Source organism: Dendrobates tinctorius, unplaced genomic scaffold (assembly GCF_039654945.1).
Source record: "Dendrobates tinctorius isolate UK_male_01 unplaced genomic scaffold, ASM3965494v1 ptg000199l, whole genome shotgun sequence".
NCBI classification, from domain to species: domain Eukaryota; kingdom Metazoa; phylum Chordata; class Amphibia; order Anura; family Dendrobatidae; genus Dendrobates; species Dendrobates tinctorius.
Window position 1 is genome coordinate 9,855,355 of NW_027361866.1, and position 24,998 is coordinate 9,880,352.

A 24,998-nucleotide genomic window follows, 5' to 3' on the forward strand; every position below is an offset into this window, starting at 1 on the left:
AAGCCAGAGCCCAGGAAGGTGGATGCCATCGCATCCTGGCCCACCCCCAGGACCAAGAAGCAGGTGATGTCGTTCTTGGGGACTGCTGGGTACTATAGGAGGTTTGTTCCACACTATAGTGCCCTGGCCAAGCCCCTGACAGACCTCACCAAGGAGAAGCTGCCTGTTGCAGTCGACTGGACAGTTGCCTGTGAGACAGCTTTCCAAGGCGCTCAAGAGTGGGCTTTCTAGCTCTCCTGTACTACAGGCGGCTGACTTCACGCGGCCGTTCGTAGTGCAGACCGATGCCAGTGACTTCGGCCTCGGTGCTGTGCTCAGCCAGGTCGACACTATGGACCATGAACACCCCTGCCGAGGGAAGTGGCCTATTCCACAATGGAGAAGGAAAGTCTGGCAATTGTGTGGGCCCTGCAGCGTCTGCAGCCATACTTGTATGGACGCCAATTCATCGTGGAAACAGACCACAACCCCCTTAGCTGGTTACACATGGTCTCTGGGACGAATGGGAGGTTGCTACGCTGGAGCCTCGTTCTCCAGCAGGATCTCTTCACCATTCGCCACAAAAGAGGCAGGGACCATGGTAACACTGATGGGTTGTCCCGGCAAGGAGAGGGTGCGGAAGGGCGCATGGGGGAACACAGGAATGTGATGCCCTCTAAAGCAGGGAGGTGTGATGAAGAAAGCAGGATTTAGTGCTCCAATGTTGAACAGCAAGGCCTTTTAGTATGATAATGAGAGAAGGCCAAAACAGAACTTCAAAGCTTGAGTAGGAGCCACACCAGCATGGGGCAGGAAGGTGCCTGGGGGGCTTCAATTAGAATATACCTGTCAGCTAGACACAGAAATACACATCCATTGTCTCTCCCAGCCACTCCAGCTCCATCCTAGGATCATGGATTATGAGCGCACCTTTCGAGTTTTAGACTCCTAAAAAATATCTGCGTGACCCTGAGGAAATCGCGCATCTGTCAGTGTGACTCCTGAGTCGGTGAGGGCTCTGGGACCTGAGATATAGAGATTGGGTCGCTGTGGAGGGCCAATGGGGCCATGTTTGCTCTCCACACGACAGGCAAAACAAATCGCATTCACTGGTACCTCTCGTGTCCTGATCCGATCATGCTGTAGAAAGTTACCCCTTTTCTTAGATATTGGGAATAAGTTCTGCAGGGAGCTAAAGGGTGGAGATTAATAGTCCACCCTCTGATCTGACACAGGGGAAGAACCCAGCATGCTTAAGACCTGGGAGCACATGGCAGACAGCCTCACTCTCACAGAAGAACCAGACGATGATCTAAGAAGGAACTGGGGACAGATCTGCCAAGGGGAGCAGCGGCCCGTGCTTTGGGGACTGTCCGGCAACTAAGATTCTTATACCTGTGAACTGCAGAGCTCCCGGCATCCACATGCAACCTACAACCTGGTAAATTGACCTCCAGCTTAATATCTCTAAGTCTTGTACCCTTATTGTTATATTTTACTCTGACTGCAAATCCGCTGTAATTCCATTGTATAGCTTACTGTATATTTCTGTAATTATCTAGTGCGCCCTTAAGGCAATTAAACCATAAAATTAATCTTGGGCTGATGGTTTTACTCTGATTACGAATCTTAGAATACCCAGCGGATAACAGGACATCCTCCCTGGCGGCCATTTGCTCTAGGTGCAGTTCCCTTACTGACCTGAGAGACAAAGGGGGCGCCGGAGAGCTGTGCCTGTGTAGTTACGTCACATTGGTGACGTGGGAGGAACCGGTCTTCCCTTCACACAGGTGTACACCATGAAAGGCTTGGCCCAATTTTATGACACCAGCCCAGCGTCCAGGTCCTGATGACATGTGTTTTTTTACAAAGAGGGAAAAGTTTTTAAAGATGACTAAGCAACACTCTGCCTACAAAACCAGCCTAGTTCCTAATTCCTCTGCTACCTTGAGCTATTTGGTCTCAAAAGCTGGACAACTGGCGTAAGTTGTCCCTTTATGCCTTGGAGGTGTTGTGCTGCCCTGCCACTAGCGTTTTATATGACTGCCTTTTTAATGCCACCGGGGGGGGGTCATAACAGCATCTGACTGTCTTCGAGTAACTAGCACCCGAACATTTTGGTGCTCATGTATCTCTGATCTTGTGTTTTTCACTTCTGAGCATTCATAGCAGAACCCAAATGTTGTAATGTGCAGAACAGAACACAACAGTTCTGATGTGGTAAATCTACCATCAATAATGGAAGCAAACATATTGTGAAATTGAAATACCTCTCCAGTAGTGCCTCAAGCAGAGCAAAAATGCAGGTTGGTTTTAAATGTTTATTTGTAAGCCTGATTTACTACCTCAGTAGAATTATTTAACATCATGGTGGAAAGCAAGAAAGCATAGAATTCAAAGGGCGCTATCAGCAGAAAATGACCTATTACGATATTTAAATTAGGTGCATATGTTATATGTATTTTTCATTTTTTCCATATCTCAATCTGTAATTTTTAAAAATAAAAGTAGAAATCTTGCAACTTTCACTCTGGCTACTGGGGCTTTTTTAGAATTTAACTTCCTGTTGTTTCAGGAATCAACACATGTGCATAGCCACAATGATCAAACCCTGATCACTAGAGTTGAGCGAAACGGGTCGAAAAATTTCAAATGTCGCCGACTTTTGGCAAAGTCGGGTTTCATGAAACGAAACCCGACCCTAGGATGAGGTCGGCCACGAGGTCGGCGACTTACGCGCCAAAGTCGCGTTTCAAAAGTTTGTTTTGCGCTCTTTTTCAGCCAATCAGGATCCACGGACACTGTGGGCAACGTGATGACATAGGCAGGGGTCACCACCATCTTTCAGAAGGGCATGCAAGTGATTGGCTTGCTTTGGTGGGCGTCACAGGGGGTATAAAAGGGCGTGCACGCCGACCACCATCTTACTTCTGCCGATCTCAGTATAGGGAGAGGTTGCTGCTGATTCTGTAGGGAGAGCGTTAGGCAGGGAAGAAGACAAAAAACTGCTTCTGCTGCTAGCGATTTGGCCTGCACAACACACCAGTCACTGTGTGTGCAGTGCAAGGGGAGGCTATATAGTGGTGTATCAGTGGTGTTGGTTGTTGGGCTGCCTTCTAAGGCTTCCTGACATTCCTGCATTGCTGTTTACCCACTGCTCCGCAAACTGCTTTTTTAAAAGCAATCCCAATTTTTTTTTTTTTTTTTGTCCTGCTGAGAAGAAAAAAAAACTGCTTCTGCTGCTAGCGATTTGGTCTGTACAACAAACCAGTCGCTGTGTGTGCAGTGCAAGGGGAGGCTATATTGTGGTGTATCAGTGGTGTTGGTTGTTGGGCTGCCTTTTAAGGCTTCCTGACAGGCTGGCATTGCTGTTTACCCACTGCTCTGCAAACTGCTTTTTTAAAAGCAATCCAATCTCCCTTATCCTCTAGTCACTTTTGTCACAGCTGTGCCATCGAGCCTGTGACATAGCGCTCAGATATCAATGGGCCTCACACAATCCAAAAGTGTCCAGTGTCCACAAGTGTGTGCAGAAATTCAAAATCTCCCTTATCCTCTAGTCACTTTGGTCACAGCTGTGCCATCGAGCCTGTCACATAGCGCTCAGAAATTCATTGGGCCTCACACAATCCAAAAGTGTCCAGTGTCCACAAGTGTGTGCAGAAATTCAAAATCTCCCTTATCCTCTAGTCACTTTTGTCACAGCTGTGCCATCGAGCCTGTGACATAGCGCTCAGATATCAGTGGCCCTCACACAATCCAAAAGTGTCCAGTGTCCACAAGTGTGTGCAGAAATTCAAAATCTCCCTTATCCTCTAGTCACTTTGGTCACAGCTGTGCCATCGAGCCTGTCACATAGCGCTCAGATATTCATTGGGTCTCACACAATCCAAAAGTGTCCAGTGTCCACAAGTGTGTGCAGAAATTCAAAATCTCCCTTATCCTCTAGTCACTTTTGTCACAGCTGTGCCATCGAGCCTGTGACATAGCGCTCAGATATCAGTGGGCCTCACACAATCCAAAAGTGTCCAGTGTCCAGTGTCCACAAGTGTCTGCAGAAATTCAAAATCTCCCCTGTCCTATAGACACCTTGTACCTTGTTTTACATTACTATATAGTTTGTTGGATTTTGTCTACATTTCTACCAAAAATGAGGAAGGCTGGTGGAAGAGGCCATGGAATTGGGCGGGGGTTGGCAGCTGGTAATGATGGTGTTGGTGGTGGATCTGATGGTAGTGGCAAGAGCAAAATAGGACCGAATGCAGGAGGTGTTGAGCCTGCGTCATTGTCTGGCTACATAAGGCCTCGAACGCTTAGTTTTCTAGGAGTTGGCAAACCGCTTTTAAAGCCAGAGCATCAGGAAAAAGTTTTGTCTTACATTGCTGACTCAGCCTCCAGCTCTATCGCCTCCTCTTCTGAAGTTGTAAAAAGTAAAAGCACTGAGTCGTCATTGGAGGCTCATGTTCATGAACCACACCTTTCCTTGTGTCCGTCACCCCAACCAAGATTGAAGGATGACGCAGGCCATACTACTGATTACTCCATGGAGCTGTTTTCACATACCATGCCTGGATTATCAAGTCAAATGGTGAATTACCCAGGCCAAGATGAATCTGACATGGAGTGCACTGATGCACAGCCGCTGATGGATGATTCTGCTGGTACATTCACTCAGAGCACTACATTGTCCTCGCAGTGTACAGAGCCAGATTCTGACCCTGATGAGACTCAGGTGCCCCTTCCCGCACACTATACCACCATACACGGTGACACAGAGGAAGGTGCACATGACATAGAAGAGGAGGTGATGGATGACCCAGTTGTTGACCCAGATTGGCATCCATTGGGGGAAGAGGGTGCTGCTTCCAATAGCTCAGATGAGGAGCATCCACAGCAGACATCGACATCGCAACAGCTGTTATCTGGCAGGCCCGGAGCACTCCAAAGACAGGTTCCAAACATCAAAAGAGTTGCTGGACAGCTTGTCCAGAGGGTCAAAAGATCACAGCGTGCTAGGCCGCAAAATGTCTGCCAAAGTAGGAAGAGTGCAGTGTGGCACTTTTTTGACCAAAATCCTCATGATCAGGCCAAGGTTATCTGTAAGAAGTGCGCAAAGACCTTTAGCCGAGGGAAAAATCTGAAAAATTTGAATACCAGTTGCATGCTTAGACATTTAACCAGCATGCACTTGCAAGCATGGACACAACACAAAACCTCAAGTGCCACATGTGCAACTGATCACAACGAAGGTAGTCAGCAACGCTACATTGTTTCCCCCACTGTAAGCCCACCGGTTAGCACAGCAGCAAATGTTGAGGTGTCGTTGCAAGGCCACAGCAGTCAGGGAATCCCACTGTTATATCAACGAAAGACTGATTCTAGGCCATCAGAAAGAACACCAACTCCATCACCATCATCAACCCTCTCTCAGTCCGCCCTGTCCACCGCTACTTCCACCATATGCAGCTCTCAAGTCCAGCTCACCCTCCCAGACACTATGAGTAGGTCAAGAAAGTACTCAGTCTCTCATCCGCGTACACTGGGTTTGAACGCCCACATTGCCAAACTAATCTCGTTTGAGATGATGCCCTTTCGGTTGGTGGAAAGCGCAGCTTTCCGCGAACTCATGGCCTATGCAGTACCACGCTATGACCTACCCAGTCGCCACTTCTTCTCTCGCAAAGCCATCCCAGCCCTCCACCATCATGTGAAAGACCGCATTGTCCATGCACTCAAGCAGTCAGTGAGCGGAAAGGTGCACCTCACAACTGATGCATGGTCCAGTCGGCATGGCCAGGGCCGTTACGTGTCCATCACTGCGCACTGGGTTAATGTGGTGGATGCAGGGTCCACAGGGGACAGCGGTGGTGGGACAGTGCTGCCTAGCCCACGGTATAGGAAACAGTTGGCTGTAGGCGTTCGACCCTCCTCCTCCTCCTCCAGAAGCGAAAGCTCGTCCACAGAGCGCAGTCGTACGAGCACTCCATCTGCAGCTGCCACTGTTGCACACGATGTGCCCCCTATCGAGCAGCTAGTGGAAAGCGTCAGCAGGCTGTGTTGCAGATGATGTGTTTGGGCAACAGACACACCGCCGAGGTGCTGGCCGAGTACTTTCAGCGACAAACTGAGTCATGGCTGGGCAGTGTACATCTTGAGGCAGGCAAGGTAGTTAGTGATAACGGCCGTAATTTTGTGGCAGCCATAGCCCTTTCAAAACTCAGCCATATACCTTGCTTGGCTCACACCTTGAACCTGGTGGTGCAGTGCTTCCTCAAAAATTATCCGGAGTTAACAGCCCTGCTCCAGAAGGTGCGAAGACTGTGCGCGCACATCCGCCGTTCGCCTGTACACTCCTTTCGTATGCAGAAGCTGCAGCGATTGCTCCACCTTCCCAACCACCGCCTCATTATCGACATTGCAACAAGGTGGAACTCCACCCTGCACATGGTGGAGCGGCTGTGCGAGCAGAGGCAGGCCATAATGCATTTGTGGGAGGATACACGGCCAGGCACTTTGAGAGCAGACATGGAGTTGACAGGTGTGCAGTGGTCGAAGCTGAAAAACCTCTGTAAAGTCCTTCAGTGTTTTGAGGAATGCACACGGCTGGTAAGCGCAGACGACGCCATCCTAAGCATGAGCATCCCACTTACGCGTCTGCTCATGCAAACTTTGACGTACCTTAAGGAGCAGGCGTCTGCAGCCAATGTTGATGAGGAGGGAATCCTTGATGACATTCAGCCATTGTCTGCTCAGGGACCTCTCCTAGACGAGGTGGAGGAAGAAGAGGAGGAGGAGGAGGATGATGGGGATGATTACTTAGGGGAGGAGGATGCATCTCGTGGGGCAAGTGAAAATGTTGGCGTGGCAAGGTCTGGTACAGGGTTTGTGCGTGACTGGAGGGATGTGGATTTGCCAGAAAGTGCTCCTCCAACCAGCACTCGCAGTGCATCATTGACACCGGGAACATTGGCCCACATGTCAGATTATGCCTTGCAGATCCTAAAAAGGGACCCACGCATTGCCAAAATGATGAATGATGATGACTGCTGGTTGGCCAGCATCCTGGATCCACGCTATAAAGGCAAATTACAAAACATCATGCCACAGGAGAACCTTGACCTAATATTGGCTAATAAACAAGCAACTCTGGTAAATCGGTTGCTTGAGGCATTCCCAGCACACAGCAGCGGTGATGGTTCTCACATGAGCCGTACGGGCCGGGGGCAGCTTGGCAGAGGTGTTCGTGGTGCACACAGCACAAGTGGCGTTGGAGACAGGGGTTTCATGACAATGTTGTGGACTGATTTTTCAAATACCGCTCACACAACTGGTAATACTGCATCGATGGAAAGTGACAGGAGACAGCAGTTGTCAACTATGGTTACAAACTACTTTTCCTCCCATATCGATGTTCTCCCACACAGGTCATTCCCCTTTGACTATTGGGCCGCTAAACTGGACACCTGGCCTGAATTGGCACAATATGCCTTACAGGAGCTCGCTTGCCCAGCTGCAAGTGTGCTATCGGAAAGAGTCTTCAGTGCAGCTGGATCAATCCTGACAGAAAAAAGGACCCGTCTGTCAACCCAAAATGTGGATGATCTAACCTTCATTAAAATGAACCACGCATGGGTTTCCAAGGATTTTGTCCCACCTTCCCCTGATGACACATAGGGTGACAGAAAAATGGCTTGCTTTGGTCCACCTCTTCCTGGGACTTGACCTATTTCACCTTTTGCATCAGCTGAATGTCCAACATCAACATATGCCACTTTCTAAAACTCCCTAACTGTGCTGCCTCCCCCCCCCATGGCCGGGGTCACCACCTAGCGCACGACACCGTGCGAGTGCCGTTGCCCTGGACAGGTGGGTAGGCCGACTCTTGGGCGCGGGCACTGGCACAGGGTCCTTCATAGTGCAATCAAGTGTCTCTGACGGTGGTGGTGCACACCCGCCGTCAGACACACCGCCGTACTATGAGGGGCCCAGTGCCAGTACCGACGCCCACGAGTGGGCCCCCCTTGCTTGGGCAGGGCCCCAGCATTTGCAATCTTTACCTCTCCCTGCTCCTCCGCTGTGTAGTCTGGGCCGTCAAATCCATACTGTGCCTGACACCGTCTGAGCCTGCCTCCTGATGTATAGACATATATTTTGAATGTGTACGCTATCCATACATGTTATCCGGGGATACGGTACCCTTTCTAACCTTTGTGCAATCCATACTGGGCCTAACACCGTCTGAGCCTGCCTCCTGATGTATAGACATATATTTTGAATGTGTACGCTATCCATACATGTTATCCGGGGATACGGTACCCTTTCTAACCTTTGTGCAATCCATACTGGGCCTAACACTGTCTGAGCCTGCCTCCTGATGTATAGACATATATTTTGAATGTGTACGCTATCCATACATGTTATCCGGGGAAACGGTACCCTTTCTCACCTTTGTGCAATCACGTGTAATCCATACTGGGCGTGAGAACGGCTGGCGAGCTGTTAAGCAAGCTACAGCACCTGTGGTTTGCACACGTAAGTTTTTCATTTTTTCAGGAATGACGGTTAGGCCTAATTCCGGAACTGCGGTTGACCTGCACTTACTGGGAAATCATTGTTCGCGGGTAATAATTGTAATCAGTGATCCCCATCACTAACGTTGTTCAGCGGGTTATCTGCACCTGTAAGCGACAAACGCTGGCCTTTTCAGTGTAGCGCACATGCAGCCACGGACATGTAAGGGCATGACACACCAGTTATTGGCCAATCTCATGTGCCAGAGCCTCACGTGTCCCTCTAGTAAGCCGGACTCGGACCGCGGGGCATGACGGAGTCTCGTTCGTTAACGGAATTAAGCTTGCAATGTGTGCATCTGTTCTGTAGCTGGCATGGTTGAGGTTTCCCAGGTGGAGTCGAATTTAACCGTAGGCTCCACTCCTGGTGGTTTCCTTCTGGACATTCCTTTAAGGTTCAGCTTTGCAACCATACTGCCCACGTAAAACAAACACTTTGCCTTCATGAACGCTGTTTGGAGGGTCATGACTCGTGGGAATAACGCCGCCCAATCAGTTAACCTGCTAGAGAGATCGTTCGTTGCTCCCAAGCATGACATCACACTGCCTAGGAAGAAGGTAATGCCACTGTGGCGACCGTACTCCTGGGGGCGACACAAGTGCACTGATGCCCAGCCACTGCTCGATGAATCTGCTGGTACATTGACCCAGACCACTACATTCCCCTCGCACGCTACACGACCTGAATCTGACCCTGATGAAACTCGGGTTACCCTTCCCATATACAGTTCCATCTTACACGGTGACAAAGAGGAAGCTGCAGATGAAAGTGCAGGTTCGGCCCACCCGCCATCAGACAAACCACCGTACTATCAGGGGCCCTGTGCCAGTGCCATCGCCAACGAGTGGGCCCCCCCTGCTTGCTCAGGATCACAGCACTTGCAAAGTTGAAATACTGTGCAGTGAGATGGAAGATGGGGACGACGAGGAGTCCAGACAAGTACAGGGATTCCCTAGCGAGGAGACTTATTTGATTGTTTTCAATGTTGGGACAGCAATTTTTGGGGAGCACTATACTCTGGAGAATGATAGATGGGGCCCACCATACACTGGAACATTCCAAAGGTGGACATCAGACACTGGAGCAGCATTTACAGGGCCCATTATACACTAGAGCATTAGAAATGGGGCCCATTATGTTTGGAGCATTATTTGGGCCCATAAGACAGTGGAGCTTCATCCATGGGGACCAACATATACTGTAGCATTATGTGGAGCTCATCATATACTGTTTCAAACATTATATGGGACCAATGATTTTGTATGGAGAAATAGATGGGCCTCGTCATGAGATGTAAAAAGTGAGGTATTTTTCATTGTACTATACCGCTATTTCTCTGCCGTATCGGAGCATGATGAGTTGTGGTATGTGTTAAAGGGGCGCTCTTTCGCCCAGGGCACATGAAAACCTGCAGCCAGCCCTCCCCCCCCCCCCCCACACAACTTTAGCCAAATAACCCCCATTTTTCAGTGCATAACTTGTATTATGAAGTTAATTAAGGTTGACAAGCTTAAGTAAGAAGAATTGATGCTTTTGGCATTCAAATGGGCACTGTAGGTGTGTTTCCTGTCCTCCTCTCACTGCCGACTTTTATTCCCCATTGACTTACATTGGGTTTCGTGTTTCGGGACGACCCCGACTTTTCCCTATAATCGGACGATCTTGCTCGACCCGACATTTGGAAAAGTCGGGTTTCACGAAACGAAATGCGACCCTAAAAAACCAAAAGTCGCTCAACTCTACTGATCATATATTTTGTATTGAAACATTTAACTAGTCTGTGCAGAGTGCGTTGGTGATCAAGATTAAGACCTAGGTCGAAACGTGTCGATCTTTCCTAACTGTGTGCCAGTGCCCGACAATATGTCTCTGTCATTTATTTTAATAACTTTCCAATAAAAGTTTATTTTTTAGCCAACCTCCGACCATTGCTGGATCTTCCCTTCTCTTTTTTCACTGAATCTTGTGGTTGCTCACCTCAATCTGTGCAGGGTGTTGGTTGGCACAGGAGAGGAATCACACACACACACACACACACACACACACACACACACCCATACTGGTAAGCTGCCTATTCTACTTGCTTTTGTCATTTTTATTTAAACTCTCCCTGAAAGGATAGGAAGTGTCATTCTAAAAAAAACCAAGTGGCCAGTGTGAAAATTGAAAACTAGCTTTTTTTTTTGTTGTTTTCATAATATGATGAAAAAAATTGACAATATTTTTAAAAGTTTTATATTTATAGCATAAATACTTGATTTCAAAGGGTTGTCTGATCAAAATCTGTGTTACTGAAGACTTATGAATCCACCCAGTGTGCACACTACGCGCTGCAATGATTCTCCAGTTTCGGAGTCTGGACCAGAGGGTGTGTATGAGTTAAACATACACCAGGGCAGAAGCCTTCTAGTGGGCGTGGCCGTGCCCTGTTTCTTGACCAGGCCATTCAGTGGGCGTGGACAACTAGAGGGTACAGCCTTGCGCCATACAAGCGTATAGAAGCAAGGGCGCACCCACTGGCTGGGAATATGTATAGCTCATACATATCCTCAGGTTCCGCCTCAGAAACCAGTGAATAAATCCGTGCAGTGTACACTGCATGTGCTGGGGTATTTATAAGTCTGTAGTTACACAGAGTGACTGCAGACATATTAATTTGGACTGGACAACCCCTTTAATGAATAAGTCATTTTCTGGTGATAACTTATAATGTCTTTGAAGGACTTACATAGAATTATTTTGCCATTAATATTCCGATTTTCAGGTAACAATACAAGGTCCCCCCTTTAAAGCCCGTGTGCTATGTGTTAGGAGTCAGGTTCCTGTGTCTGCTCTGCAGGAATCCAGACCCTTACATTCTACGACCTCTTGCTCTTTATCTACCACAGATGAGATTGCCTTGCAGCTAATCTCTCCAGGGGCTAAGTCCCTCTGTCCTCCTACTGAGCATGCTCATGAGACGGTTTCCCATTGGAGATCGGGAGTCATGTGCTCAGGTCCTGCTCCAGATCTCATTGGTCCATCTCGGAGATCTGGAAGCTTCCGGAAGGTCCCGGCTGCTATAAAAAGTGCGCATGGCCGTTCCGCCATACGCTAGTATAGACTATACTGCTATATGTGAATGGTGATGGATGTATGATTCTGGTGACTGATTTATTATGAAACCCCTTCCCTCTGATATTACGCATGTGGTTAGGGAATTAGTTCAGTAGTCTGCGCCAGTCTGTGGCAAGCCTTAGGCCACTGTGCACACTGCACCTCTGCGCTAGCGTCCGACATAGCGCCTGCTTTGTAGCTATGTCGCCCAGCGGCAGTGTCCTGCGCTGCGCTGCAGTTGCAGCCCTTCTTGGCGTTTGCAGTAGTGATGCCGCACACATGGTAGGTCCAGACGGACGCAGCCCCTCTGTCTCAGTTCCTGCTCCTGTGACCTTATACTGTGAGTGCATTTATCTGAGGCCTGTGACTCTAACAGGCTCAGCTTTTTTATGCTTTTGCTGCGGCGCCTCTGTGTGTGAACAGAGCCCGCTCTGCGCACTTTGGGTGAAGTTGAACCCGTGCGCATTATATCGCCATATTGCTCGTCTCCCATTACTCAGCAGCGGTTGTAACACCTACTGCACGGTGGACCCCGAGTGGCGAACGCACTTTATTATTATTTTTATTTAGTGCGTTCTGCCGTTCCTAACATTGCTTAATTTACTGCCCCCAGAATTTGCTTTAGAGGGAACCTGGCACATTGGAAATAGGAGGGGAGTTCAATGTGTTTGAGATATTTGGCAAGCAATGGTCAGTTGGTCGGTGTGCTGTCCGTATAATATTCGTTTTGCACATGCACAGCACATAGACCAATTACAGTAGTGTTCAAAATAATAGCAGTATGTTCAAAAACATGAGTTTATCACAAACATTTTATACTAGTTTTTATTTCCATGCATTGGGAACATTGCACACTGTTTTCTAGTTCAAAACATGAAGAGAAATTTATTTTATTTTTAACTACTTTTACAAAAAATAACAAAAATGAACATTAGGCTGTTCAAAAAAATAGCAGTGTCTACATTTGTCTTTACAAACTCACAATATGTACAATTTTTTATGACAATTTTGGATTCCTGTGAATCACTAACCCAATATTTAGTTGTATACCCACAGTTTTTTTAGAACTGCTTCACATATATGTTGCATAGAGTTAACCAACTTCTGGCACCTGTCAACTGTTATTCCAGCCAAGGATGCTTGGACTACATCCTGTTATGGTCATGTGTGACTGAACACACTTCCTCCAGCAGGGCGAATTTATATGACACACGTGACCCTGGATACACCACCTCCAGCAGGGAAAATTTAAATAATAAAATGTGCAGCCGGATACACCGCCTCCAGCAGGCGAATTTCAGTAGTACACGTATGTCTGGACACACCGCCTCCAGCAGGGCGAATTTCAGAATAAAGGGGAAAACCAGGAAAACAATTACAATGGTGGCCCTGTGATAGGGAACGGGGACGTGGAGACCTCCTGCACTCCCCTAAGTCAGTGTCTCTACACTCTTAACGATCCCTAGGCCGGTTTCACACTGGGCGCCTATCAGGATACCTGAAATCCCTAGCTCGCCCTGAACCAATCCCTTACTAGTGAAGTGGACGGTGCAGAAACTAATCCCACCACTGCACTAAAACACACATTGAGGAAAGTGACAAACAGGGAAATATCACTTAGGTTTGCTCTGTTGCTAATGCTCCAAATGGCCACCGGGGGGCAAAACCAACTCTAAGCAACCAGCTCAAAGGAAAAAAAAGGTTACTTATTCAAAACCTGTCATATCCAACCTGGATCATGACAGTACTCTCCCTCAATGAGGGGCTTCTGGACCCTCAAGACCGCTCCTCATCAGGAAACCACCTACTGAGGGGACGCCCAGATCCAGAGTTCACCTCTGCAACTACCTGTACTTCAGGTTAAAGACAAATGAGCACCGCTGGTATTGGCAATGTACACTCGCTGGCCACTTTATTAGGTACACCATGCTAGTAAGGGGTTGGACCCCCTTTTGCCTTCAGAACTGCCTCAATTCTTCGTGGCAGAGATTCAACAAGGTGCTGGAAGCATTCCTCAGAGATTTTGGACCATATTGACATGATGGCATCACACAGTTGGCGCAGATTTGTCGGCTGCACATCCCTGATGCGAATCTCCCGTTCCACCACATCCCAAAGATGCTCTATTGGATTGAGATCTGGTGACTGAGGAGGCCATTTGAGTACAGTAAACTCATTGTCATGTTCAAGAAACCAATCTGAGATGATTCGAGCTTTATGACATGGCGCATTATCCTGCTGAAAGTAGCCATCAGATGTTGGGTACATTGTGGTCATAAAGGGATGGACATGGTCAGCAACAATACTCAGGTAGGCTGTGGCGTTGCAACGATGCTCAATTGGTACCAAGGGGCCCAAAGAGTGCCCAGAAAAAATTCCCCACACCATGACACCACCACCACCAGCCTGAACCGTTGATACAAGGCAGGATGGATCCATGCTTTCATGTTGTTTACGCCAAATTCTGACCCTACCATCCGAATGTCGCAGCAGAAATCGAGACTCATCAGACCAGGCAACGTTTTTCCAATCTTCTACTGTCCAATTTCGATGAGCTTGTGCAAATTGTAGCCTCAGTTTCCTGTTCTTAGCTGAGAGGAGTGGTACCCAGTGTGGTCTTCTGCTGCTGTAGCCCATCTGCCTCAAAGTTCGACGCACTGTGCGTTCAGAGATGCTCTTCTGCCTACCTTGGTTGTAACGGGTGGCAATTTGAGTCACTGTTGCCTTTCTATCAGCTCGAACCAGTCTGCCCATTCTCCTCTGACCTCTGGCATCAACATGGCATTTCCGGCCACAGAACTGCCGCTCACTGGATTTTTTTTCTTTTTCGGACCATTCTCTGTAAACCCTAGAGATGGTTGTGCGTGAAAATCCCAGGAGATCAGCAGTTTCTGAAATTCTCAGACCAGCCCTTCTGGCACCAACAATCATGCCACGTTCAAAGGCACTCAAATCACCTTTCTTCCCCATACTGATGCTCGGTTTGAACTGCAGGAGATTGTCTTGACCATGTCTACATGCCTAAATGCACTGAGTTGCCGCCATGTGATTGGCTGATTAGAAATTAAGTCTTAACACACAGTTGGACAGGTGTACCTAATAAAGTGGCCAGTGAGTGTATGTTCTGGCGGCATTGCACATCCCCAGAGCGAGTTGTGTATGAGCATGTTTGGAGGTAAAACAAGCAGACAAAACTCCGCACACACTTCCACTGGATGTTATTTGGTGGACACCCATAGACGCTCATTCACACACTGGTCCGGACCAGAACGTTTATAGCCACTCATTACCTTGTCAAATACTGTGAACTTTTACTGGAACTGACAACAGAGGAGTCCCCCTGTACTGCAGCCACAACTGGAGGAGAAGGGGACGGGGATATGGAGGAAATATACACTCCCTGGTCGCCTTCCTCCAAACGACCAGGAGGGGGCGGCTTCTTTGGTGGTATGGAAGGTTTGGCATGAGCCCCACGGACTATAACACAAATCTGCCCACCGCAGGGACATACCCCTTCACCCCGGGGAATACCAGGCAGCACCGTGGGGACACCCACTCCTACCACCTGCCTGGGTTTGTCCGCATGCACGAGCAAGTCCCACACACCAGCAGGGACTCTGGGGGCTTCTTTGCCAGAGCCGCAATTTGATTTTCTGGTTGAGCCAGAGGGAAGGCCCCAGACCCTGATAACTGCTGCTGGAACTGCTTCAACACACCATGCAGCTCCTCATTCACCTCAGTGAGGCCCAGCAGCAATTCCCACAAGCCTGAACTTGGCCAAAGGCCTACCAGAAAAAAAAATGTAGGGTTGGTGATAATGTCATTGTCACGTGTGACTGGACACACCACCTCAGCAGAGCGAATTTATATGACACGCGTGACCCTGGATTCACCGCCTCCAGCAGGGCGAATTTAAATAATAGAATGTGCAGCCAGATACACCGCCTCCAGCAGGCGAATTTCAGTAGTACACATATGTCTGGATACACCGCCTCCAGCAGGGCAAATTTCAGAATAAGGGGGAAAACCAGGAAAACAATTACAATGGTGGCCCTGTGATGGGGAACGGGGACGTGGAGACCTCCTGCACTCCCCTGAGTCAGTGTCTCTACACTCTTAACGATCCCTAGGCCAGTTCCGCACTGGGCGCCTATCAGGATACCTGAAATCCCTAGCTCACCCTGAACCAATCCCTTACTAGTGAAGTGGACGGTGCAGAAACTAATCCCACCACTGCACTAAAACACACATTGAGGAAAGTGACAAACAGGGAAACACCACTTAGCTTTGCTCTGTTGCTAATGCTCCAAGCAACAGAGTCTGACACCTGATTGCAGCTTTCCAGCAACAGAGTCCCGCATCTGAGTGCAGCTTTCCAGCAACAGAGTCCCGCATCTGAGTGCAGCTTTCCAGCAACAGAGTCCCGCATCTGAGTGCAGCTTTCCAGCAACAGAGTCCCGCATCTGAGTGCAGCTTTCCAGCAACAGAGTCCCGCATCTGAGTGCAGCTTTCCAGCAACAGAGTCCCGCATCTGAGTGCAGCTTTCCAGCAACAGAGTCCCGCATCTGAGTGCAGCTTTCCAGCAACAGAGTCCCGCATCTGAGTGCAGCTTTCCAGCAACAGAGTCCCGCATCTGAGTGCAGCTTTCCAGCAACAGAGTCCCGCATCTGAGTGCAGCTTTCCAGCAACAGAGTCCCGCATCTGAGTGCAGCTTTCCAGCAACAGAGTCCCGCATCTGAGTGCAGCTTTCCAGCAACAGAGTCCGGCATCCGAGTGCAGCTGTCCAGCATCCGAGTGCAGCTTTCACCATAGCTGCCACTCCACCAAGCTTTGCAAGAACTCCTCACTGACACCATAGCTGCCACTCCACCAAGCTTTGCAAGAACTCCTCGCTGACACTATAGCTGCCACTCCAACATGCTTTACAAGAACTCCTCGCTGACACCATAGCTGCCACTCCTCCAAGCTTTGCCAGAACTCCTCGCTGACACCATAGCTGCCACTCCAGGATTCTGACTGGGCTGCCCGGGACTCTTCTCAAGTTCCTTCCTTCACCAAGGATGGTTGGAAAAGACCAATATCCTCAACAGTGAGTGAGAACACCTGACACACCTTTATAGTTAGGAGCCAGAGTCTCACACCTGTTAGAGATTCCCGTGCAATAACGCTCATCACAACCGGGGGTAAACTAGAACAAAATACACCACTGTGTAATAACCCTAATGGCCACCGGGGCAAAACCAACTCTAAGCAACCAGCTCAAAGGATAAAAAAGGTTACTTATTCAAAACCTGTCATATCCAACCCGGATCTTGACACATCCCACAGTTTTTTGGAATTTGTTGGTTTTGCCCCAGAAACGGAATTTTTGATGTCACCTCACAAGTATGCTATTGGATTAAGGTTCAGGGATTGAGTTGGCTACTCCATAACCTCAATTTTCTTGGACTGGAGCCAAGATTTTGCTCGTTTACTGGTGTGTTTAGGGTCGTTGTCTTGTTGAAACACCTATTTCAAGGGCATATCCTCTTCAAGTATTTTAATATAGGCAAACTATTCCATGGTCCCTGGTATGCGGTAAATAGGTCTGGCACCATAGTAAGAGAAATATGCCCATATCATGATGCTTGCACCACCATGATTCACTGTCTTCAGAGTGTACTGTCGCTTGAATGCAGAGTTTGGGGGGTCATCTGACGAATTGTCTGTGGCCCTTGAACACAAAAAGAACAATTTTACTTTCATCAGTCCACAAAATGTTTCTCCATTTCTCTTTAGGCCAGTTGGTGTGTTCTTTGGCAAATTGTATCCACTTCAATACATGTCTTTTTTTTAACTGTGGGACTTTCCAGGGACGTCTTGCTAAGAGATTAGCTTCACACAGGTATCTTCTGTCACAGTACTCACAGGTAACTAGAGACTCTCTTTGATCATCCTGGAGCTGGTCATTGGCTGGGCCTTCGCCATTCTAGCTATTCTTCCATCCATTCGAATGGTTGTCTTCGGTTTTCTTCAACGTCTCTCTGGATTGGCTTTCCATTTTAAAGCATTGGAGATAATTTTAGCTGTGCAGCCTATCATTGTCTGCACTTTTTTACAAGTTTTACCCTCTTCAATCAACTTTTTAATCAAAGTACCCTGTTCTTTACAATGTCTTGCACGATCAATGTTTCTCAGACTTTCAAGGAGAAATGCGTGTACAACATGTCCTAGCGTCACCCTTAAATAAAGGCCACCTGATTCACACCTGTTTCTTCACAGAATGATTGACCTCACTAATTGATCTTGATATAGAAGGGTTAATGATTTGCCTTTAAAGGCCTAAACTGCCTTTAATTCTTGATTTGTCTTCTGCCTTTCATATATTCTTATGACGCTGCAGTTTTGCCTGTCTCCTCTTCAAGGGAAAAATGCTTCTTATCATATTTGTTCTCAATAGTCTGCCACAACGTGTTCTGGGTACATTGTAAACATGGTTTAACCCTGAAGGTGATGGTGGGGGCCACATGAGCTCCATAGAATTACATATTGTTGTAAATGGTATAAAAGATTTCTTTGTATTTCATTACGTCAGATAAAGTGATTTGACCACGGCTCGCGTGTGTTGAGTCTCTTTGTCTCCAAGCGCTTGTGAATTAAGGGCGAAAACTCCTAATCCGGCCTCACTGGTGATCTAGCATACCTGACTCTTGGTCAGAACAAAAAGCAGCTACGACAATCTCCACATTGCTATTATTTTTAACTCCTCCTTTAATTAATTATTCTAATACACAAACTCAAAAACATGCGGATCATGAATGAGGAGTCAGTTGGTTTTCTTAGAATCTAGTGCACCAACTGGTTAATTGTTTGGTAATATAATTTACTAGATGGAGGCCCGATGCTATCGCATCGGGAGGGCGGTAAAGTCACGATGGGGGCAGGCTTTGCAGCGTTGAGAATCTCTCCCCCCCCATGCGCTCACCCACCTATTTACTCTCTCTTTCCACATGTGCTGACTTCTCCAGTCTGTGCTCTCTTCTTTGACCTGTCTACACCATAATAATAATACATAATCTTTATTTCTATAGCGCCAACATATTCCGCAGCAGTTTAACAGTTTCAAAACACAAGTCATAAGTAGCAACATTAACAATACAATAATTAAAGCAAAATAAGACGAAGTAAGACGAAATAAGATGACTCTGTTCGTGAGAGCTTACAATCTACCATGAGGTGAGGGAGATACAAAGTACAGGGGTGTATTTACAATTGTATATTTACAATGAAGGTCCAGCCATCTTGAGGGAGTGAAGGATGGATGGAGCTAGTGAATGGGCTATACACGCACACTTACACATAGAATGGCTTCGATTAGTGAATGTGATAAGCCGCTCTGAACAAATGAGTTTTGAGGGAGTGCTTAAAACTATGCAAATTGTGGTTATTCCTAATTTCTTGGGGTAGAGCATTCCAGAGGATAGGAGCAGCATGGGAGAAGTCTTGGAGTCAAGAGTGGGAGGTACGGATTAGTGCAGAGGTTAGTCGAAAGTCGTTTGCAGAGTGCAGCGATCGGCTAGGCCGATAGACAGAAATGAGGGAGGAGATATAGGGGGGTGCTGCACCGTGGAGAGCTTTGTGGGTGAGAACAAGTACTTTGAATTGGATCCAATAATGAATGGGCAGCCAGTGTAATGACTGACGAAGAGAGGACACGTCCGAGTACCAATTAGCCAGATGGATGACCCTGGCTGCTGCATTAAATATGGACTGGAGAGGGGATAGTCGAGTGACGGGGAGGCCAATTAATAGAGCATTGCAGTAATCCAGGCAGGAGTGGATCAATGCTACAGTGAGGGTTTTTGTTGTTTCCATGGTGAGAAGAGGGCGGATTCTAGAGATGTTCTTAAGGTGTAAGCTGCAAGAGCGGGCAAGAGATTGTATATGGGATGTGAAAGAGAGATTGGTGTCAAACACGCGCCTGCTGCCGGGGAGTTATTGTGGTGCCACCCATGGAGAGGGAAATGTCAGATTTAGGGAGGTTAGTAGAAGGCGGGAGCAGAAGAAGTTCAGTTTTGGAGAGGTTGAGTTTCAGATAGAGAGTGGACATGATATTGGAGACTGCGGACAGACAGTCACTGGAGTTCTGTAGTACAGCGGGGGTAAGGTCGGGGAATGACGTGTATAGTTGTGTGTCATCAGCATAAAGATGGTACTGAAAGCCAAATCTGCTGATGGTCTGTCCAATTGGGGCTGTGTAGAGAGAGAAGAGAAGGGAGCCAAGGACTGAGCCCTGAGGTACCCCGACAGCGAGAGGAAGAGGAGATGACGTGGAGCCAGAGAACAAAACACTGAAGGAGCGGTCAGAGAGATAGGAAGAGAACCAGGAGAGAGCAGTGTCCTTAATGCCTAGTGACTGGAGCCTAGAGAGTAGGAGATGGTGGTCAACAGTATTGAAAGCTGCAGATAGGTCAAGAAGAATGAGCAGAGAGTGGTCACCGTTACGTTTTGCTGTCAGAAGGTCATTGGTCACTTTGATGAGTGCAGTTTCAGTTGAATGTAGGGGGCGGAAGCCGGACTGTGAAGGGTCTAGAAGGAAGTGAGTGGAGAGGTAATGAGTAAGGCGGGAGTAAACTAGGTGCTCCAAAAGTTTAGAGATGAATGGGAGATTGGAGACTGGTCTGTAGTTGTTTGTGCAGGATGGGTCGAGATCGGGTTTCTTTAGTAATGGTGTAACGATGGCGTGTTTGAAGGAGGATGGGAAAATGCCCGAGGATAGGGAGAGATTAAAGATTGTAGTTAGGTGGGTTGTGACGACTGGAGAGAGACTGGAGGAGATGTGAGGGAATGGGGTCGGCAGTGCATGTAGTCGGACGAGAAGAAGAGAGGAGTCTGGAGACTTCTTCTTCTGTGATGGGATCAAATGTGGAAAGTGAGCCAGGGGAGATGCAGGAAGGGATGGGAGTCACAGCACTTGGTGGTTGGGAGCAGATTTCCTGACGGATATTATCTATTTTTTCTGCAAAGTGGGAGGCCAGGTCATCAGCACAAATGTCTGTGATAGGGGCTTGTGCTTTTGGCCTGAGAAGGGAGTGAAAAGTGTCAAAGTTTCTTTGTGTTGTTGGCTATTGAGTAGATCAGGGTGGTGATTCAGGTCTGTTTGGCAAGGTGAAGGGCAGAGTTATAGGTTCTTAACATAAATTTGAAGTGGATGAAGTCTTCTGGTGTGCAGGTTTTTCTCCATAGGCGTTCAGCACTCCTAGAGCATCGCTGGAGAAGTTGAGTTTGCGATGTGAGCCAGGGATGTTTTTCTCTGTGCTTGGAGGTTCTGAGGGTGAGGGGAGCTACTTGGTCAAGGGTGCTTCTAAGAATATCATTGTAGTGATGAACAGCCAGATTAGGACAAGAAAAAGAGGAGATTGGGGACAGTGATCAGTGAAGGGAGTCTGAAAGTGTCTGAGGGTTAATGGCTTGTAGATTTCTGACTGTGTGGTAGGTAGGAGTGAGCTGGGGTGGGCAAGGATTTGTGAGCATGAAGGAGAGAATGTTGTGGTCAGAGAGTGGAAGCGGTGAGTTATTTAGGTGGGAAATTGAACAGAGCCGGTCGAAGACCAGATCAAGGGTGTTACCGTCCTTGTGTGTCTCAGAGGTTGAAAGCTGTGAGAGGCCTAGAGAGTGATAGAAGCTGGGATGCAGATGTGGAAGTAGGGCTGTTAATGGGGATGTTGAAGTCTCCCAGGATAAGGGTTGGAAGTTCTGAGGACATGAAGTGCGGCAGCCAGGCTGAAAAGTGGTCAAGGAAGTGGGTGGGTGAGCCTGGGGGCCGGTATATGATCGCTACTCTGAGGGAGAGGGGACGGAAGAGCCTGATGGTATGGACCTCAAAAGAAGGGAATAAGAGTGATGGAACTGGGGGGATGACCTGGAAAGTGCATTGTGGGGAAAGGAGTATGCCGACTCCACCACCATGTCTGTTTGTGGGTCTCAGGGAGTGAGAGAATTGTAAGCCACCATAGGAAATGGCAGCAGGAGAGACAGTGTCAGAATCCTGAATCCAGGTTTCCGTGAGGGCCAGCAGATTAAGAGAGTTGTTCAGAAAGTAGTTGTGTAGGAAAGCAAGCTTCTTACAAGCAGACCGTGGATTCCAGAGGGCACAATTAAAAGATGGAGGTGAGGGAGTGCAAGTAATATTAATAAGATTATTATGGTTTCAATATGAGGTAGGGTAGGGGATGAGGTTGGGGGATGGTGGACCAGGGTTGGGGGAGATGTCCCCTGAAATCAGTAGGAGTAGGAAGATAAAGAGCAAATAGTTGTTGGAATTGTAAGTAGTTTTTTTCTGCGATGTGTTTGGGCAAGATGGGCTGAGGTTTCTCAGGAAGGTGAGGAGTGCATGGGAGCTGTACATGGGAAAGGGAAGTATAGAGGGGCTGATGTGTATGAGTCATGATGGAGGGGGGACAGGGTGGTGAATGTGGATGGCAAAGGAGCACAGGAGGATAAAAATAAAGCACATGGTTAAAGGGGAGAGCAAAGTGTGGGTTACCTTACTCCTACCCTGACTAATTGCCATGTATAACTGCAGTTTTCCTGATGCTTAGCTTCTGTGATGCTTTGCTTATGGGATGCTTGCGTGCTGCACCCCACACTGCGTGCTTCCCTTTAGGAACTACTACATATATAGGCCACAAAAAGTATGCCTAGAAATCAACTTCTATATGGGCAAAAAATAAAAAACCTGAAGAAAATCAAGTGCGGTTTATTACAGTATACCATAATAAATGGCATCAATTTAGACAGATCATTTCCAAACACTGGTCAGTTCTACACACGGATCCAGTATTAAAAACAGTGTTGTTCCCTACTCCATCTATTGTGGCTAAAAGACCTAGAAATCTTCAAGACCATTTGGTACACAGCCATTACCAGCCTGTAAAGAAGAATAGTCAATTTGACGGCACAATGGCTGGATTTCACCCATGTGGCAAATGCAAAGTTTGTTCCAACTGCATTAAAGCAAAAAACTTCTCTAATCACGATGGATCTAAAAGTTACCAAATTAGAAAATGTATTACATGTGCGTCAAAAGGTGTTATTTATCACTCTACCTGCCCTTGTGGTAAGGTGTATATGTAGGCCTTACTACTAGAGAGCTAAGGCTTCGTGTAAGAGAACATCATCTGGATATAGTTAAAGCAAAAGAGGTTGAGGATGTGGCAAGTTTGAAGACGATCCCTAGACACTATAAGAGGTTTCATGACTGTAATCCCTACTGTATGAAGGTAAAGGGGATAGATATGGTTAATGTGGGATCCAGAGGAGGAGATCTGGGCAAATTGTTGGCCCATGTTGAAAGCCGCTGGATCTATAGATTAGGCACATTAACTCCCGAAGGTCTCAATGAGAATCTTGGCTTTGGAGCATTCCTGTGAGATTTGATGTTGATACTGTTGCATAGTTTTTCTTTCTAAGTATTCAGTTTTTTAATTATGTCCTTTTCTGTGTCTGTGTTCATTGTCTTGTTTTTAATTCATGTTGTTTTTAGTAACATAGGTCCATGTTTGTACAACTGTGATCGGTAATCTATGAAGTTGGGGGCTGACTTGAACGGCTGGTCAGGAGGAAGAATTATTACTTGTATGAAGAATTTTGGAAAATGTTATACCAAAGATGGAAATGATTTTATGAAGAGTCCTGAAAAATAATACACAAAGGATGGAAATAATGAATATCTGTTCGAGGATTTGGACATTTTTGTGATACGTTGCATATTTATTTCTTATCCTTGTGAATGGTAATGTTATATATACATGTATATAAATTATCTTCTACTATATGACTTAATTATAGTTCAGTTAGGATAGTGTGTTATATTTGTAACTTTAACATGGAGGGACATTACAAGAAATGTGGTATTGAAGGTTATCTTTTCACTATATTAAAGAAATGGAGCCGGGTACTGAGCTCTTTATAGTTGTATATGGCAAATGTAAAATTTGGTATACAGTTGTTGCCAAAAGTATTGACACCCCTGCAATTCTGTCAGATAACACTCAGTTTCTTCCTGAAAATGATTGTAATCACAAATTCTTTGGTATTATTATCTTCATTTAATTTGTCTTAAATGAAAAAACACAAAAGAGAATGAAGCAAAAAGCAAAACATTGATCATTTCACACAAAACTCCAAAAATGGGCCAGACAAAAGTATTGGCACCCTCAGCCTAATACTTGGTTGCACAACCTTTAGCCAAAATAACTGCGACCAACCGCTTCCGGTAACCATCAATGAGTTTCTTACAATGCTCTTCAGGAATTTTAGACCATTCTTCTTTGGCAAACTGCTCCAGGTCCCTGATATTAGAAGGGTGCCTTCTCCAAACTGCCATTTTTAGATCTCTCCACAGGTGTTCTATGGGATTCAGGTCTGGACTCATTGCTGGCCACCTTAGAAGTCTCCAGTGCTTTCTCTCAAACCATTTTCTAGTGCTTTTTGAAGTGTGTTTTGGGTCATTGTCCTGCTGGAAGACCCATGACCTCTGAGGGAGACCCAGCTTTCTCACACTGGGCCCTACATTATGCTGCAAAATTTGTTGGTAGTCTTCAGACTTCATAATGCCATGCACAAGGTCAAGCAGTCCAGTGCCAGAGGCAGTAAAGCAACCCCAAAACATCAGGGAACCTCCACCATATTTGACTGTAGGGGCCGTGTTTTTTTTCTTTGAATGCCTCTTTTATTCTCCTGTAAACTCTATGTTGATGCCTTTGCCCAAAAAGCTCTACTTTTGTCTCATCTGACCAGAGAACATTCTTCCAAAACGTTTTAGGCTTTTTCAGGTAAGTTTTGGCAAACTCCAGCCTGGCTTTTTTTTGTCTCGAGGTAAGAATTGGGGTCTTCCTGGGTCTCCTACCATACAGTCCCTTTTCATTCAGACCCCGACGGATGGTACGGGTTGACACTGTTGTACCCTCGGACTGCAGGGCAGCTTGAACTTGTTTGGATGTTAGTCGAGGTTCTTTATCCAACATCGCACAATCTTGCATTGAAATCTCTTGTCAATTTTTCTTTTCCGTCCGCATCTAGGGAGGCTAGCCACAGTGCCATGGGCTTTAAACTTCTTGATGACACTGCGCACGGTAGACACAGGAACATTCAGGTCTTTGGAGATGGACTTGTAGCCTTGAGATTGCTCATGCTTCCTCACAATTTGGTTTCTCAAGTCCTCAGACAGTTCTTTGGTCTTATTTCTTTTCTCCATGCTCAATGTGGTACACACAAGGACACAGGACAGAGGTTGAGTCAACTTTAATCCATGTCAACTGGCTGCAAGTGTGATTTAGTTATTTCCAACACCTGTTAGGTGCCACAGGTAA

At 47.0% G+C, this 24,998-nt stretch overlaps 1 long non-coding RNA gene across 1 annotated transcript in view; it reads left to right on the plus strand.

Moving 5' to 3' along the window:
• Positions 1–23,603, plus strand: part of LOC141056740 (uncharacterized) — a 122,332-nt gene extending 98,729 nt beyond the window's left edge. The window contains exon 4 of the long non-coding RNA XR_012221919.1: positions 23,171–23,603. This is a non-coding gene — a long non-coding RNA (uncharacterized lncRNA). The remainder of the gene's footprint in view (positions 1–23,170) is intronic.
• Positions 23,604–24,998: the final 1,395 nt, after the last annotated feature.